The sequence below is a fragment of the Neovison vison genome, chromosome 1, assembly GCF_020171115.1.
Source record: "Neovison vison isolate M4711 chromosome 1, ASM_NN_V1, whole genome shotgun sequence".
Classification (NCBI taxonomy): Eukaryota; Metazoa; Chordata; class Mammalia; order Carnivora; family Mustelidae; genus Neogale; species Neogale vison.
This window is the reverse complement of record NC_058091.1, coordinates 246083068-246101398: the sequence shown is the minus strand read 5'-3', so window position 1 is coordinate 246101398 and position 18331 is coordinate 246083068. Positions and strand designations below refer to the sequence as shown.

Sequence of the window (18331 nt, the reverse complement as noted above, 5' to 3'; positions counted from 1 at the left end):
TACTCAGGATAGCACCGTGGGCTGCTTCTGGGACTTTTGTCTTCATCACCCTCTTGTTCAACTCTATTCCAGCTCATCTCAAATTCCTGTTTACCTAGACCAGGCCATTGACAGATTTCCTAACTATCCCATTTTTTAAAATTACTTTTTCTCTGGAAAGGCAATATGAGGAATTTTTATATCATTTTCTAAGTAGATGTAGAGGTTGTTGTTGTTTTTTTTAAGATTTTATTTATTTATTTGACAGACAGAGACCACAAGTAGGCAGAGAAGCAGGCAGAGAGAGAGGAAGGGAAGCAGGCCCCCCGCTGAGCAGAGAGCCCGATGTGGGACTCGATCCCAGGACCCTGAGATCATGACCCGAGCCAAAGGCATCGGCTTAACCCACTGAGCCACCCAGGTGCCCTAGACATAGAGGTTTTTAAATTAAAATTTTGTTTTCTGTTATGAGAAATGAAACATGTGCATCATCTAAAAAATCAGAAAATATGGAAAAGCCCTAAACAAAAGAAAAATAAAAGCCAGAAAGTCTCCATTACTGCTACTTTATAAAAACACAAAACAGCCTTATATGATGACAGATAGAAGCTACACTTGTGGTGAGCATAGCATAACGCAGAGTTACTGAATTACTATGTTGTATCCCTGAAACTAATGGAATGCTGTTTGTCAGCTCTACTCCAGTTAAAAAATAAAAATACATAGAGTAAAAAGTGAAATTCCCTACCACCTCAAGAAGTAACCTCTATCAACAGTTGGAAGTATTTCTTTCCAGATTTATTTATACAAACAAACATAAAAGATACGTATAAGCACAGTCTTGTTCCTGAAAATTCCATCATGCTGTAGACTTGTTTAGCAGCTGGCTTTTTAAAAACAGCAATATACTATGTACCTCTTGCTCAGACAGTAGAGATACCTACTGTCTACCTTCCAAAGGCTGCATGGAAGGATTTCCCTGCATGGATACGTCATTATTTCCTCTTCCCTCCTGTGATGAGCATGGAGTTTTCCAATGTCATGTAACTAACTGTATATGAGGCCACCATAAACATTCTTATCCTTACACTTTCATGCATTTGTGCCTTGGTTCCTATTAAATTTCTAAAATTGAGGCTGTAGAATAAAAGGGTACCTACATAGTAAATGACACAGGCTGCCAAAACCCTTACCAATAAATGCAGTGTCCATTTAAATAACTCTTTCATCACCCACTTCCACCCCACTGGTTGGCTTCTCACCCTGATGCTGGATTACTTTTGCAAAGTTCAGATCTGATCCCACCCTCCCCTGTTGAAGAAGCCTCGATGGCTCCTCATTGCCCACAAGAGAGAGGCCAGATGCTAAGCATTCATCCAGGGCCCTCAGTCGGTTTGGGTCCTCTGAGAGGCACACGCCCAGATGGAATTTGGGGTGCAGAAGACTTATGGGGTGCCACCTGTGAAAGAGAAAGGGAAGGGGGCAAGGGTAGGCAGGCAGACTTCAGCAGAGGTCTGAGTTCTGAGACACGGGGAGGAAGATCCTCCAGCCGTGATGCAGGGTGGAGAATGTCTCCGCATCCCTGTTGGGAGTTCCAGTGCAGATTGCCCACAATAGAAATCACACTCTGGGGAGAAATAGGCAGGCCCTAGCCCCTTGCTATCATCTGCCATTGGCTAGGGGTTTCCCAGGAGAAAATGTGAGCTTGACCTGGATGGTTTGGCAGATCCCAAAGTTGCAAGCTGTCACTCTGAGCAGCAGCTTCTCTGAATGGCATTTGTCCATGCCTGTCATGAACAACAGCCTGCCTTTTCTTTCCTGCTTCCAGACCCCATGCTCTGACTACCTGTCATAGCCCACACAGCCAGCTGTCCATAACCCCCCAACCCTGACCTTTGCTCACCCAGTTCTTTCTGCCTGGTATGCCACTCCTCCCCAGTTATTCCAGTCTAAATCCTAATGTGTTTTCAAAGCCCAACTTCAATGTCACCCCCTCTGGGTCATCTTCCCTGATCCCACCATGCAGAATTAGTTGTTCCTTGCACCTGTGGTGCTATTTGTAGCTTAGTACTTCCCAGACTTGGAGTATTCTTAGCTACTCTTTTCTCAAAATCTTGTCCCCTCAAACCTCAAAACACAGCATAACAAATACTGACTGAGGTGTTCACCTGCCCCTCTCACAGCACCTTGAGGCTAGGGACCTCTGCCTCCTGGAAGGGTTGGAAGCACACAGTCAGTGATCCATAAATGTTGAATTACCTGGCCCTCATATGGGCAGGGCAAGGTCTTGGGGAGAGGGTAGGATGTTTACTGTCATTGAGTACCTAGCTTGGTACCTAGCTTGGTACCAAGTCAGAGTTTCAAAACTAGAGCACGTCTTCCTCTGTTCATATATTCCTCCATGATTTGGAAAGACCCCAAATTTTTTTAAGTCATCATTTTATTGCCTCTGGTCAACAGATGGGAACTTTTGGGGGGGGGCTTCCCTCTTTCAACCACATTTTTAGGAGTTGGGATTTTGCATTTGTTCATCACTCATTCTCCTTATGGGTGTAAGAAGAACCATTATAAGACCCGGGATGAAATCTCCAGGTCAGATGAGTAATCATTTTTTGGTTGGGTGTTTGTGTAGTGGAGGAAGCTGGGAGGGATGGAAATATTTTTTCCTCTTCTTTCCCACAACCACCAATTAAAGAACTCCTCTTGGAGGGGACCTGTGGGAAATGGCTGAGGGTCTCTGGAGTGGGCATAGTTGGGCTAACATTAGAGCTTGGTGAGAATGAGGGTGGGTGGAGAGAACAGAGGAAGAAACACTGGCCCAGACTCTCTACCGTCCTTGCCCCCTTTAGATTTCCTTTAGCTGCAGTCCCTCAGCTGCAGGAACCTGGGGCTGGATTGGCCACACCCTCCATTCTCCCCTCACCGTCTCCAACCTGTCAGGATCTCAGGAGACACCCAAGGGTCTTCTTCTTCTTCTTCTTTTTTTTTTTTTTTTAAGATTTTTATTTATTTACTTATTTGACACACAGAGACCACAAGTAGGCAGAGAGGCAGGCAGAGAGAGAGGAAGGGAAGCAGGCTCCCTGCTGAGCAGCGAGCCCAATGCGGGCTCTATTCCAGGACCCTGGGATCATGACCTGAGCCGAAGGCAGAGGCTTTAACCCACTCAGCCACCCAGGCACCCTCAAGGGTCTTCTTATATCAGAGTGAGGGCCATGTGCCTCTGCCTTCTCCAGTACTGCACTCTGTGCAAGTATCAGCAAGGAGGTTCTAGACTGAGGCCTTGGCTGTTGGTGCCTGTTTGGCAGTGGTTAGGAATTCTTAGAGCTTATAGTGTTAGGAAGCCCGTTGTAAGCCCAAGGATTTTATCTCTGGGTTCACAGGCTTATCTTCAGAGGTTGTTGGACCCACCCACTCTCCTCAAGTGGTATCAAATTATACATTTGGTGGAGTCAGAGTTCTCATCAAATTCTTTTTTTACCAGTAAAGTCCATGATCCAAACCACTTCTTTAATCCAAAGATTAGTCTTTCTAATAAATAAAAAAAAAAGGATGTTTTCCTATGAGAGCCAGATTCCACTTGGATGGTTGGCACTGAGTAATGGAGACACCAGGTTGATTCTAGGAAGAAGCCCAGATCATCATCTTCACACTGTAATTGTCCACTGAGGAGCTTTGCATCCCCTTTGTAATCAGAATTTGTGATTTAGGGACCATATGGATTTGGTTGGCACAGATCCAGAGAGCTGAACCCCTTAGAGTTGACACCCATCTCCAAGGAGGACAACACAGAGACAGCAGCCCTTGCTTGTGTGTAGAGGGCAGGGAAGAGAGCCCTGTTGATGCTAGTAAGCACAGAATACCCATGAGAAGACACTGTTGTCAGACTTTTTAAATGAATTACAGCATCATTTTTCTTAAATACCCCTATAAACCTGAGTTCTAGGCAGATTCTGGTCTCCAGGGTGACAGTTCTGATGTGCCCAGAAACTGTCAGAAGCATTCAGTGCACAGCAGCAGACCTTGAAGGGAAAGAAAACCAGAAAAGGGCAAAAGGGCATGAAAAGAAACTTCTTAAAGTAGAATAAAATTTTGAAGTGGGTTACGAAAGCACAGAACTTTAACGTGACAGCCCCTCTAGTTTTGACAGCCCCTTTCCTTGATTTTTTAAGTCCTGGCCACAGTCACAAACAGGGAGCCATCTCTGTTGAGACTTCCTGAGAGTTACATAAACAGTTTGGATGGTTCTATGTATATATGTTTTTTAAACAACAGTTTCTGAAAACACTGGAAAAACTCCCACTTATTTAACAGCGTGATGTCTGAACCAGCCCTGGGAGTCCCTGGGCTACCTTACAGAATCACTTCCTCCTGACTGTAGTGGGGGCAGGGCCCTGGCTAAGTCGGAAGGCTCAGTGAGAGACCAGAGGAACAAGAGCTGGGTCTTCAGATTGTTCCTTGTGAGGGCAGCTATGACTTGTCACCATTGGAGAGTGGGGGCATAGAATGTAGCAGACATAGGTCTTCTAGGGACATCGTCCTTGCAGGAAGAAGCGTGTGCTCCAGGCACACTCTGCCCATTTGAATCTTGTATGACAGAAGCATGGTTCCTGGGCCCCTAAGTCAGGGTGGGAATCTTCTCTTCTTTTTCAAGGTCTTAGCAGCCTCAGTGGCCTTGAGGGTTTCTGAGACCTGCGGGGCTGGGCTCCATCTGAGAAACTCTTATGTCTTTTGACACATCCTCATCACCGACTCCCATTCCCCCTTTCAGTAGCCTCTGAAAAGTATCTCGAGAGAAAAACTGGTTTTATGTACTATTGGTAGTGGCTTAAAGGAAACAAGAAGGACCTCCTGCTTCAGAGTCCTCCTCCCCCTGCTCAGGTACCTCAAGTTTGCCATTAGAAATGTATTTCCAGTTACGTATTTTCCTTGCCCGGCTGTTATTTTGGAAGTGCAGTTAGCTGAAGATGCATAACTCATTAATGCAAATTAACTTTATCAAACTGATGCATTCTATTTAAAGAGGCCTGGTCCAGTGGTTCTAAGCCTTGTGGAGGTCACCCGCCCCTTCCAGAATCAGAGGAAATAGATGGACAGACACCCAGAATTTTACACACTGTGTGTGGATTTCAAGGACCCTTTTCTTGACCCTACCCTGGAGCTCTGAGTTCTGTGAGAAGATGGTAAATGGGAAGAGGTGGTGGGGAAGGGCGGCACAAACAATGAACCTGGGTGCTTCTAGAGATCACTTGTGGTTTTCCCCAAAGCTAGTAGTGCGAACATGTTAGAAATGAATGTCTGTCACCCAGCTGTGGTCACTGCCACGCTCTAGAGAGGAGGTGTGCTTCCGTCCACTCATGATGTTGGGGGCTTGTAGGCAGTGTCTCTGAGCTCCCCAGGCCGCATGCACTCTATCTCCATTAAGCTGGTTGAGGAGAAAGACACCCACCCCACCAACTCCAGAGCTGACTTTCTGCTGGAGGAGGCAGAAGGAGGTTTGGGTCCATCTGTTGGGTTGGGATCCTCTTGGCAAGGGGACAGGGGCCACCAGCCTTCTACAACCACCCCCAGCTCCCTCCAGACTACATATTAGAACCCTGAGTCTGAGATCTGTTTTATTTTCTTTGGGGAAGTCAATTTTACAAGTCAGCTTGTGATTCCCTGGGTATTGTTCTGTTCAAACTGGGGGAAACATGGGGAAAGTTTTTGGATCCAGACTTCATTCGAAAGCCTCACAGGGGATTTTGGAGGTGATGCAGCATAGTGAAACAAGCGTAGTGATCATTTGTCGTCCCGTGTTTGTTATGTGAAGCTCCTTCTGCCAGTGGTGACTCAGGGAGGGGAGAATTTCCCCTTCTCGAGCCAGCTGGACAAGTGTCAACACTTCTTTCTTTGCAGACTCTGGCATGGGAGGAGGAGCAGGGCCTGGGGTAGGGGATGCCCGCAGGGTTTGGGGGGCTGGGCCCAGTTGAACACACATGAAAAGAGGGGGTTCTTCTCTTGAGTCAGTCAGTCAGGGGCCCCCTGCCCTCACAGAACTGTTCTCAGCCCCTGCCACAGCACCCCCCCAAACTGGACACCAGTTTGTGTGCTTTGAACTGTTCTGAGACTCACCTCTCCCCTTCATCCCATCTCAGAACAAAGCCCAGGTTTTGTGTGGCACACTCAGGCAGGCACACCCTCATGAGCCACTGTTTTTCCCACACTCACACTCAGACTTTCTCCATTACTTCTTTGTGGTTTTTTCTAGTAGCAGTGATTTTTGTCATTATTTCTATGTCCACTGGTTTGCCTAATATTAAAATAAAGCTTTCTCAAATAGAATGCCAGCAAACACTAGTCATAGATGAAGATATAGATAAATTGACATTTTATGAACTTCTCTTCACCAAAAGTTACCACTGGAAGGGTGAAAAGGCAAGTCACAGACCGATATTTTCAGTAATGTACCTGACAGGGGACTTCTATTTACAATGTACAAAGAACTTCTGCAGGTCAATAGGAAAAAGACAAAATAAGCAAAAGTCTTTTTTAAAGATGTATTTATTTGAGAGAGAGAGCGAGAAAGGCCCACAAGAGTGGGGGAGGGGCAGAGGGAGAGACCCTGGAGCAGACTCCCACCAGTCTCACCACCCATGAGATCATGACATGAGCTAAAACCAAGAATCGTCCACTCAAGCAACTGAGCCACCCAGGCGTCCCCAAAATAGGCAAAAGTCTTGATCAGCAACATCTTACAAGTGGATATCTATATAGCCAATAAACAAATTAAAACTTACAAGATATACATTCACCCAAAGGACAGAGACTTGAAAGACTGATAATACCAAATACTGCCAAACCCTTCTGTGCTCCTAGCAGAAGTGCCAGTTGGTATAATCACCTTGGAAAAATTTTTAGCAGTACCAACTAAAGCTAAGATTATGCCCATTTCATAGGCCATGAATTCCACTTCTGGTATATGCTCAAGAGGAATGAGTGCGTTTATATTCCCATGTTTGTAATGTTTTTATTCACAGAAGTCCCAAACTGGGGCGCCTGAGTGGCTCAGTGGGTTAAAGCCTCTGCCTTCAGCTCAGGTCATGATCTCAGGTCCTGGGGTTGAGTCCCGCATTGGGCTCTCTGCTCAGCGGGGAGCCTGCTTCCCTTGCTCTCTCTCTGCCTGCCTCTCTGCCTACTTGTGATCTCTCTCTGTCAAATAAATAAAATCTTAAAAAAAAAAAAAAAAAAGAAGTCCCAAACTGGAAACAGCCCAAATGTCCCCTCGTAATAGGAAGGATAAAGAAATTGCATCATATCCGTACCATGGAATATACCACAGCCATGTAAAAAAAAAGAACACACTACGGTGACACAGAGCAACAGAAACGAATCTCACAGACATGTGGAACAAAAGAAGCCAGACACCAAAAAAGTGCATATTATATGATTCTGGGACCACACCTCTCATCTGGGAACCCCCAGCTTGGCCCAGTCTCTGCCATATGCCACAGGCTCTCCATTGATGTTTGTGGACAGTGAGTGATGTGAGACCCTTACTGCTGAAGGTGCCTTTGGAGCAACGTGGTTGTAAGCAGTAGAGTGGAATCCGTCTGGGAGGCCGCTGACAGGCTTACAGTTCTGCTGCACAATGAAGCAGAACCTGCATGCTGTGAAGAGGAGCAGAAAGGAAGCCTTTTCACCGCAAGGGGGAGGGGCTGTGTGTTCTGGGAAGAGACCCTCACAGGTGCGCAGGGGACTAGGAGGGCTTCCTAAGGGGATAGTATGGTGTTGAGAGGACAAGAGACAGAAGAGGCCCGAGAAGGGCAGCCCAGGTTCAGGCAGCCGCATCACCAGGTGGTTCCTGAGCATTAGTGAGTGCGTGTCAGAATTGCCTGGAGGCCTTCTGAAAACACAGATGGCTGGGCCCCACCCCAGAGTTCTGAGTGTACCCAGAGGTTCTGAGAATTTGCATTTTCTAACAAGTCCCAGGTGATGTTGATGCTCCTTGTCTAGAAGCTCCACTTTGAGAACCACTGGCTTAAGCCAAAGCCACCTGGTCCAGCCAGTTGTACCTCACCTGAGCCACAGTGTGAAGTAAGCCAAAGGCAAGATGAGACGGGGGTCTGGACAGGCGTAGTGGATGGTGACCAGAGGCTGAGGAATTTAGACTAATTTATAGACCTAATTTAAGGCCCATGGATGGACATGAATAAAGGCTGTTCTCTGGGAACAGAGTTCTCCCCACTCCATGGTCTGGGTACATTCAGCCTGAAGCTTAAAGCTATACAGATATGCAGGTGATAAATGCGTACTGCATTTGGCCTTGTAGAGATGAGCTCTATATGCATCATATCTACAGAGGGATACTCCATTTACACTGATGGGCAAACAGGGATTTTTAAAAGGCTGTTATTGGGGCGCCTGGGTGGCTCAGTGGGTTAAGCCACTGCCTTCGGCTCGGGTCATGATCTCAGGGTCCTGGGATCCAGTCCCACATCAGGCTCTCTGCTCAGCAGGGAGCCTGCTTCCTCCTCTCTCTCTGCCTCTCTGCCTACTTGTGATCTCTCTCTGTCAAATAAATAAATAAAATCTTAAAAAAAAAGGCTGTTATTTTACTTTCAATTTTTCTAAATGTAATTTTTAAAAATTTAATTCCAGGACAGTTAACATACAGTGTTATATCAGTTTCAGGTGTACAACATAGTGATTCAGCAGTTCCACCAGTGCACTCATTAATTCCATCACATATTTCACCCATCCCCCCACCCACTTCCCCTCTGGGAACCATCAGTTTGTTCTCTAGAGTTAAGAGTCTGTTTCTTGGGGCACCTGGGTGGCTCAGTGGTTAAAGCCTCTGCCTTCAGCTCAGGTCAGGATCCCAGGGTCCTGGGATCGAGCCCCGCATCGGGCTCTCTGCTCAGCAGGGAGCCTGCTTCCCCCTCTCTCTTTCTGTCTGCCTCTCTGCCTCCTTGAGGTCTCTGTCTGTCAAATAAAATAAATAAAATCTTTAAAAAAAAAAAAGTCTGTTTCTTGGTCTCTCTCTCTCTTTTTAAAGATTTTATTCACTTATTTGAGAGAAAGAGTGAGACGGAGAGAGATCACGAGCAGGGGGATGGTAGAGGGAGAAGCAGACTCCCCACTGAGCAGGGAGCCCGATGGGGGACTGGCTCCCAGCGCCCTGGGATCATGACCTGAGCCGAAGACAGATGCTTAACCAACTGAGCCACCCAGGCATCCCTGCTTCTCTTTGTTTTTCCTTTGATCGTTTGTTTTGCTTGTTAAAGTCCACATATGAGTAAAATTGTATAGTAATTGTCTGTCTCTGACCTATTTCACTGAGCATTATACTCTCTAGCTCCATCCATGATGTTGCAAATGGCAGATTTCATTCTTTTTTATGGCTGAATTATATTCCATGGTGTGTGTATGTGTGTGAATATATACATTCACACACACACATACCACATATTCTTTATCCATTCATCTTTCCATGGACACTTGGGCTGCTTCTAAAATTCAGCACTTGTCAGTAATGCTGCTATATAAACATAAGGGTTCATATGTTCCTTCAAATTAGTGTTTTTGTATTTTTGGGATAAATGCTTGTGTGATTACCGGGTCATAGGATAGTTCTATTTTTAACTTTTTGAAGAACCACAGTGGCTGCACTAGTTTGAATTCCCACCAACACCACATGAGGGTTCCTTTTTCTCCACATCCTCACCAACACTTCTGTCTTGTGTTGTTGATTTTAGCCATTCTGACGGGTGTGAGGTGAGATCTCATTGTAGTTTTGATTTACATTTCCCTGACAATGAATGATGTTAAGTATCTTTTCAGGTGTCTCTTGACCATCTGGATGTAAAAAGGCGTCATTTTAAATAAGCATCATCAAGATTCTTTGTAGCCATGCAGTACATGCATGCTGTGGGGACGGCCAATGGAAAAGCAATCTGCTGATCTGACCTTTCAGGCAAAAGCAGCAGTTTTACTCTTAATAAAGAGAAAACTGCTCTAGATTTCTCTTTCTAGTGGCCCACAGCCCTCCCAGGTTCCCAGGGACAAAGGTGTTACACCACACACCCAATACATTTCTATCACCAGAGAGACGCATGGATCCTGGAGGTTTCTCCCAAAAGGTCTCTCCTTGGCTAAGGGTGAGATAGTCACTTGGGTGGGGTTTGGGGAGGGAGGTCAACTCTGAATGCCTCTGGTGAAGAGTCCCTGCCCCTCCCCGGATTGTCCTGGTTGGGACTCTGGACCAGCCAGACAGGCCATTTCCTGGATGACCCAGGTACAAAAAGCAGATGTCATCTGTTGTCCTGGGTGCTGGCTTCCAGTTATACCTCCAATAAGCTACACTGAGTACCAACTTTCTGTCAAGAAATCCACTGGGTGTGGTAGAAACACAGATGAATCAGCCACAGACCTACTCTCCAGAAACACCCGATTTAATAGTGGGGAAGGAGACAGAGGCCATTCCTGGTCATTAAAAACCGTTCTTCGCAGGGGTGCCTGGGTGACCCAGTTGGTTAAGCGTTTGCCTTCAGCTCAGGTCATGATACTGAGATCTTGGGATTGATCCCCATATCCAGCTCCCTGCTCACCGGGGAGTCTACTTCTCCCTCTGCTCTCCCCCCACCCCATGTGGGCACTCTCAGGTACACTCTCTCTCTCTCTCTCAAATAAATAAATAAAATCTTTAAAAACTCTTCTTCCTGGTCTCTTGTTCCCTCCTTTCACATGCCTGGTCTGGGTCTAGCTTCCAGCACTCTCCAGCCCTGGAGGCTGGGGGCTGTCACCATTCACCAGAATCCTGGAGTCACAGAGATGAGTAAATCAAGATGCTTTTGGTCTGGTGGAGAGCCCTTCCTGCCCCATACCTGGGAATAGGGCAATTCTGACCAGGTGCTCTCCAGCCATTCCCCATGATGCTGAGGACATGACCATCAGCTCTGGGCTGGGGAAACCCAAGTCGCCTTGCTGGCTGGGCTCCACATTGACCAAGGGAGCCCAGGGACCCCTGCCTTTGCATCAGCCTGGCCAAACCAATCAAATCGCAGGTCTCTGGGGATTACAGCTGCTGCATACATGATTATCCACAGGAAGATGAGACAGGCTCAGGTGACTGTCAGTGCCTGCTGACTTCCCGGGGAGCTCCTTTTTGTTGGAGTCCTGCCTCCCTTATTCCTTAGGGACCTGGAAACTAGCTTGCTCCCTCCTCACCTTCACCCGCATGCCCCCTCCCCCAATCCCATTTGCAAGAGAATCACTTACAATAGAACAGGGACCCAGAGATCAGAAGCAGATTTAGATCTTGCTCTGCAGCTCCGTTGGTGTGACTAGGCCAAAGCACCTAACCTTTCTGAACCTTAGTTTCCTTTATCTGTAGAATGGTGATAATGACCTTGTTTACTTCATAGTATTGTTCCCAGGCACAGAGGGTACAGAAGCAAAATTCTTGTCCTTAAACTGCCTTAAAGCCTAACAAAGGAGTTGGACAAGCACACTCACTGTGTGATCTGTACCAGACCAGGGTGCAATTAGTGAGCAGATATTTGGGGTGCAATATTTGGGGTGCAAATAGTGAGCAGAGTGGAGACAAACTAATTCTATCTAATAAGGGGGACCTGCAGAGCTATCATGAGGTGTGGGGCATGGAAGCAACTTTCCAGGGCTTTGGACTGGCACTTGTTGAACACCAGACACTCTGTTAAGCATTTTACCCATGTTTTATTTAGTCCTCACAATAAGCCTGTGAGATAGGTTTTATCATTCCCATTTTATAGATAAGCAAACTGAAGGCTAGAAAGGATCATGCATTGCCTTGGCATAGTATTAACTGAGCATCACCTACATGCTAAATGTTGCCTGTAAATAATACACAAAACAGACCCAAGTCCTCTGCTTCTGGAGCTTGCATTCTATAGGTGAAGTTACTTGCCCCAAATGAAACAGGAATGTGCCAGAGCTGGGACTCAAACTCAGGTCTGGTGGCCTCCTGGGCTTGTGCTTTTCCCACCTCACCCCAGAACTCACTGCTCCCCAGGACACTCCTCTCACTGGGGGCACAGACTGCCCCTGCCAGCCCTTCTGGGGAATTTGGAGATTCCAAAGCAAGGCTGGGTCGGAGATAGGAGAGGAGCTGACATTTCTGTAGAACTTTCTGTGTCCCAGGCCCTTCCTTTCAGCACTGCCCCCCCAAAAGACTGAATGCCTAACTACCTGGATGTTTTCCCTAGGGAGGGATGGAAAGGGGGAGCTTCCCCAAGGGGGATTCAAAGGAAGATGGGGGGCTCTGTATGCTTCCCTCAGAGGGAGACACCCTCTTCCTGGCTAAGGTAGGGAATCCCTTTGGATTTCACTGGGTTTAAGAGTGGGGCCTATTGTTTCCCTAGTGTTTAGACCATCTGAGGGAGGAAAACTCCAGACCAGGGTGTATCTGAGGATAAAGTCAGTCTTTGGCATCTGAGTGGATTCTGGCTCCTTAGTTAAAGGCTCAGCTCTGCTCTTCCACTGTTCTGGGCTTCAGGCTGCTTCTTGTTGCCATGAGACCCGTGACACTCCCACTGGGCAGTGATGTTGGTTTCCTCAACCCAAGAAGACAATCAGGGATTTGCAAACATACCCCACTAAGAAAAAAAGATGCAGTTTACTCCTAGTGACAGTCACTTGGAAACAATCTAAATGGCCAATGTTCGGGGATTAAATGAATTATGGTAAAAACATGCATTAAGTAGAATACTGTGCAGACATTAAAATCAGCACATGGAAGAAAATTAATGGCATTAGAAGGGTGCTTATAATAGGTTTAGTCAAAATTCATAACTAAAACAGTGTACACAGGGGCACCTGGGTGGCTTAGTGGGTTAAGCCTCTGCCTTCGGCTCAGGTCATAATCTCAGGGTCCTGGGATCAAGCCCTCCATCAGGCTCTCCACTCAGTGGGGAGCCTGCTTCCCCCTCTCTCTTCTGCCTGCCTACTTGTGATCTCTCTCCGTCAAATAAATAAACAAAATCTTGTGTTTTTTTTTAAGTGTACACAGAAAAAAATGGATAACCCAATCTTGCTTTTTAAAAAAAGATTTATTTATTTATTTGAGAGAGCGCGAGTTCAAGTGTGGGGAGGGGCGGAGGGAGAGAAGCAGACTGCCCACTGAGTACAGACCCCGGACCCCCAACCCTAACCCCACCAAGGCTGGATCTTGACCCTGAGATCATGACCTGAGCTGAAATCAAGAGTCAGTGCTCAACTGACTAAGCCACCCAGGTGCCCCAACCTAATCTGACTTTTAAAAACTCTGTGTATATGCATAGAAAAATGTCTCCAAGGATGTATACCAAGTATGAGCAGTAGTCCTCTCTGGGTAGTAGAATTGTAAGTGATTTTTTTCCTTGTCTTTTCAGCATTTTCCAATCCTTCAGTGAAAATGCACGTTTTTCGTAACCACGGAGAGAAAATCCCATGGTATATATTAAAGAGAGAAGAGGAAAAGAATGTCTCCTTTAGGCCCTGTACTTAGATGACCGCAGGCCCTGGCCAGCTCTGGGATATTTGGACGCCGAAAAGTAATGGGTCAGGGGCCAGCATGTGGAGAACTAGCCCAGCACGAACACCGCGCCCAGACAGACCACCCGACCCCAAAGCTTCCTCTCACCCCATCTCATTGGTTGGCTTTGCTGCATTTGTTGGCATCTGTCTCCCCAGGACGATCGCTTCCTCCACAAGTCAGGCTCTATTATCTCTTCTGTTCCCTCTCACTTCCCATCAGGAGAAGCGGCCCAAATGAGATCCTGGTTTGTAAGCATCAGAGGACATACTCAGCAGCCCCAAGCTCTGGGCATTGATCCTAAAGCGACGGGGGCCAGTGAGTAAAGTGGGAACTCCTTCATGAGAGTCTAGAAATAGGCAGATAGCTGGCTTATGGGGACAGAGGGTGGCTGAAGGTCAGCAACCTGCAGAACCTGGTCCAGCTTGGTAACTACGGCTGCCACTGAAATGGGCTGTGGAAATGCCAGCTTGGTGTGAAGTACAGGTGGAAGCAATTCGTCTGATCACTTCTTCCCCCTTCACTCCCAGGGCTCCCAGGGTTCCCAGGGCTCCTGCGGCCACCATCTCACTCTGCCTATAGGCTGATGACTTCAGCTCCTCTCTTTTGAACCTGTTGCAGTCAGGTTGTCATCCCAGCCCTTCCACTGAATCTGCCCTTGACCAATATCACCTGGGACTCTAAGTTGCCAAATCCGGACAAATTCTTTGCCCTCACATGACTTGACCTATCACAGTGGATTTGGCCATCCTCCTTGAACCCCTTTCTCCTGGTTTTCCTCCTATTGTACTCCTTCTCGGTCTCCTTTACTGTCCCTGAGTCCTTAGAGTTTCCCTGTTGACAGTCACCCCCTTGGTGGCCTTACCCTGTGTCACTGCTTTAAAGAGCCACACTCTGAGCACTTGCAAATCTTCATGGCTAGTCTAGACCTCTCCCCTGAATTCGCATATCCACCTGCCTACAGACCTCTCCATGTGAGTCTCTAAAAGGCATTTCCTACTTAACATCTCCAAAACTAAGTTCCTTATCTCCCCCCTCCAACAGGCTCCACCAGCACAATGCAAGCCAGATAGTAGCAATTCGAGTTCTAAGAATTCTTTATTTCAAACTCACCTCTAATCCATCGGTGATCCTGTTGGCTCTCCTTTCTAGAATCTGACCATATGTCTGTACCTCCATGCTGCCTCTATAGTCCAAGCCACTGTCATCTCTTGCCAGAATTTCTGTAGTAGCGTCCTAACTGGTTCTACCTGTGCTCCCCAATTTATTCTCAACATCGTGTCCTGAGTGATATGGGGGGGGGCTTTTGTTTTGTTTTGTTTTGTTTTTAAGAAGTGGGAGGAGAGGGAGAGGGAGAGAGAATCTTAAGCAGGCTGCATGCCCAGCGTGAAGCCCAGTGCAAGGGTGATCTCATGACCCCGAAATCATGACCTGAGCCGAAATCAAGAGTGTCAGATGCTTAACCAACTGAGCCACCCAGGTGCCCTCAGAGTGATATTGTTAAGATGCCTGGGTGGCTCAGTTGGTTAAGCAGCTGCCTTCGGCTCAGGTCATGATTCCAGGGTCCTGGGATCGAGTCCCATATTGGGCTCCTTGCTCGGCACGGAGCCTGCTTCTCCCTCTGCCTCTGCCTGCCTCTTTGTCTGCCTGTGCTTGCTCGCTCTCTCTCCCTCTCTCTCTGGCAAATAAATAAATAAAATCTTTAAAGAAAAAAAAAAAAGATGTGAGTCACATCACGTCACTTTTCTGTGTAAAACTGTCCAGTGGCTCCCATCTGAGTCAAAGCTCAAGTTCATCCAAGGGCCTTCTTTTTGTGCCCTGCATGTTCAGAACCTCACTGCCTCTCTGATCCCCTATCTTACCTCCCCTTCACTCACCCTGCTCTGGTCTGGCCCCACCACCTAGTAAAGATCCCCAATGATCTTTACCATGTCAAACAGCCTCTCACCTCTGGGCCTTTGCACATGCTGTTATGTTCCCTCCACCTGGAAAGTTTCTTCCCCATTAAATGTCAGGGTTCAGACCTTTATTTCTTTCAGGTCTTTATTCCTAATTCCCTTTCCCTGGCCATACTATTTAGAGTTTCAGTACTCCTGCCCACCTGCTCCAACACTCCCTTGACTTTCTCCTGTTTGCTTTTCCCTCCAGAACACTTTCCTCTTCTGACTACTATATACTGTATTTTATTTCCTTCTCTGGTTGTTGGTCTTGCCTCATAGAATGCAAGCTCCACAAAGGCAGGGTATTTGTCTCTTTTGTCTACTGCTGTTTCTCCAGAGCCTGAGGGCAGTGCCTGGCATATAGCTGGTGCTCAGTAAATGCCTGATGAATGGCTCTATGACTCAAAATACATGAAAGGATGATTTTCTGTTTATAAAAGTCCTTGAGGGGTCCCTGGGTGACTCAGTGGGTTAAAGCCTCTGCCTTCAGCTCAGGTCATGATCCCAGGGTCCTGGGATCCAGCCCTGCATTGGGCTCTCTGCTCAGCAGGGAGCCTGCTTCCTCCTCTCTCTCTGCCTACTTGTGATTTCCGTCTGTCAAATAAATAAATAAAATGTTAAAAAAAAATAAAAAATAAAAGGCCTTGAGACATGGTGGAAAGAGCCCTGGAGTTCCTGCCAGCATAGGAGCATCGAGAGACCAAATGAGAAAGAAATGCCCCCAGTGGAGACTGTCCATGTGTGGAAGTCTGATGTGGGCCAACATGCAGCCAGCTCACACCTCAGTGGCTTCTAAAGAGTCACCACAGATGAAAGGGGTCCCAGTTCTCTTCCATCCAGGTCTTTTTTTGCCTCAAGGCCTGTCCTCAGGACTCTGTCTCAATCACTTACTTTCCTTTTCTTCTCTAGGTGCCAGAGTTTGTAGCCTTTTGGAGGAAGACAACAACAAGGTAAGAGAACAATAAGACTGTGTCTAGTTTGGGATTTCCAAACTTACAAGGCCTTGGAAGGTATTCAGGGATGTTGAAAGTGTTGGCAGCTGGATGAAGCGAAGGTCCAGAGGACTCGTCCTGACTTCCTGGATAGAGTGTGGGTGCTGGGACAGTGAGGACAGCTCAGTATTTAACAGTGGATCATCAGCCATGGCTGCAAGGTCTCAGACCCAAGAAGATTATGCTCCCCTTGGGAAGACAGGGCAACCTCCCCCAAGCCAGTGGGCGGTGCCCATAGCCTGGCTCTCCTGCTCTGCCTCCCTGGCCTCCCTCTAGGCCTTTCTCTTTCACCCTTTGCTTTTCCGCCAGGCCTGCCGAAGTCAGGGTGTCCTGGGCATGCTTTCTTTTTTTTTTTTTTTTTTTTAAGCAAGGATAGTTTGGATGTAAATTTAGAGAGATATAGGATGCTTCCTGCATAGGGGTTCTCTGATTCTGGGTTAAACCACAGTCCAAATTTAAAGAGTGAAAACACTCAGTAAATAATGGCTGTGGGGAATTGTGTACCAATGTACGTAGTGTTAAAAATGTGTCCAGCATTAGACCAAGCAATTCCACTTTCTGGAATTTATCCTAGGAAAATAATCACAGTTATGTAAAGATGTGTGTACAAAGACAATTTGTCACTGCATTGTTTTTATAAGAAAGAGTGAGAGAGAGGAAGGAAGGAAAGAGAAAAGAAAGGAAAAGAATTGGAAAGCCCAAGAAAAAGGAATTGGTCCTTTAAAATCTGGCAAGGGGCACCTGGGTGGCTCAGTGGGTTAAGCCGCTGCCTTCGGCTCGGGTCATGATCTCAGGGTCCTGGGATCGAGTCCCGCATTGGGCTCTCTGCTCAGCAGGGAACCTGCTTCCTCCTCTCTCTCTGCCTGCCTCTCTTCCTACTTGTGATCTCTCTCTGTCAAATAAATAAATAAAATCCTTTAAAATAAATAAATAAATAAATAAATAAATAAAATCTGGCACATCCACACAATGGCATGTCACACAGCAGAATGACCTAGGTGTATACTTAATGGCAAGAAAGATGTTTGCATATATTGCTAAGTTAAGGAACAAAAAAAAAAAAAAAAAAAAGGAAATGTAAAAAACTCAGCAAACATGCAAAGCGAGTGGCTTGGGAAACAGACTGGAGGGCTGAAATCCAGGTCAGTCTCTTTTAACACATGTGAGAGCTCAGGCAGGTGATTTGATCTCCCTAAGTTTCTACTTCTTTCCAGTAGAATGGGCATAATAACACAGGTCTTGCAGAATTGTAAGAATTGGGTGGGATTAACACATCTAAAGGCCTGGGCACAGAGTCCAGCCTGTGTTGAGTGCTCAGCAGGTGAGCACCCAGATGAGGTGTGAACCAGTAGTATTTCTACTTGTGTATAAGCCTGGAAATGTTCTGGAAATTCATAGTCAAGTAGTGGTTTTATTTGGCTGGTAAAATATTGAGTGATTTTCAATTTTTTTTTATTTTTGTGCATGGAATAAATGTTACTTATTTAATGATGGTGTTATTTTAAAAAGGAAGTAACAATTGAAAAGGTTAAAAGAAAAATAACCTGCCATGCATTTGGCAGGCAAGCCAGCTGTGCAGCCTGGGTGAGTAGAGGTAGGAGGGAGGAGGAGAAAGAAGGGCAGTGGGTAAAGGAAAGAACGGGAAGGACTGTTGGGCCTGAGGGCTGGTGCCCAAGGAGATGCACTTCAGCAGCTCAAGCTGCTACAGGCATGTCCCCCACTCTGGCCCCTCCTGGGGAGCTTCTGAGGCTCTCCTGGCAGGAGATACGGTGACTCAAGGCCCGTCTGTCCCATGAGATGGCGATGAGTGTGTGCAACAAGCTCCGGCAGCAGAGCACATCAGCGGAGGGGCCCTGGGCCTTCAGAAACCCAGCATCTTGTCCAGGCCC

The 18331-nt window shown here is 46.8% G+C and overlaps 1 long non-coding RNA gene across 1 annotated transcript in view; it reads left to right on the top strand.

The window, feature by feature from the left end:
- LOC122891941 overlaps positions 1 to 18331 on the top strand; it is a 67108-nt gene that overhangs the window by 27216 nt on the left and 21561 nt on the right. Inside the window, exon 3 of the long non-coding RNA XR_006381342.1 lies at positions 16360 to 16400. This is a non-coding gene — a long non-coding RNA (uncharacterized LOC122891941). The remainder of the gene's footprint in view (positions 1 to 16359; positions 16401 to 18331) is intronic.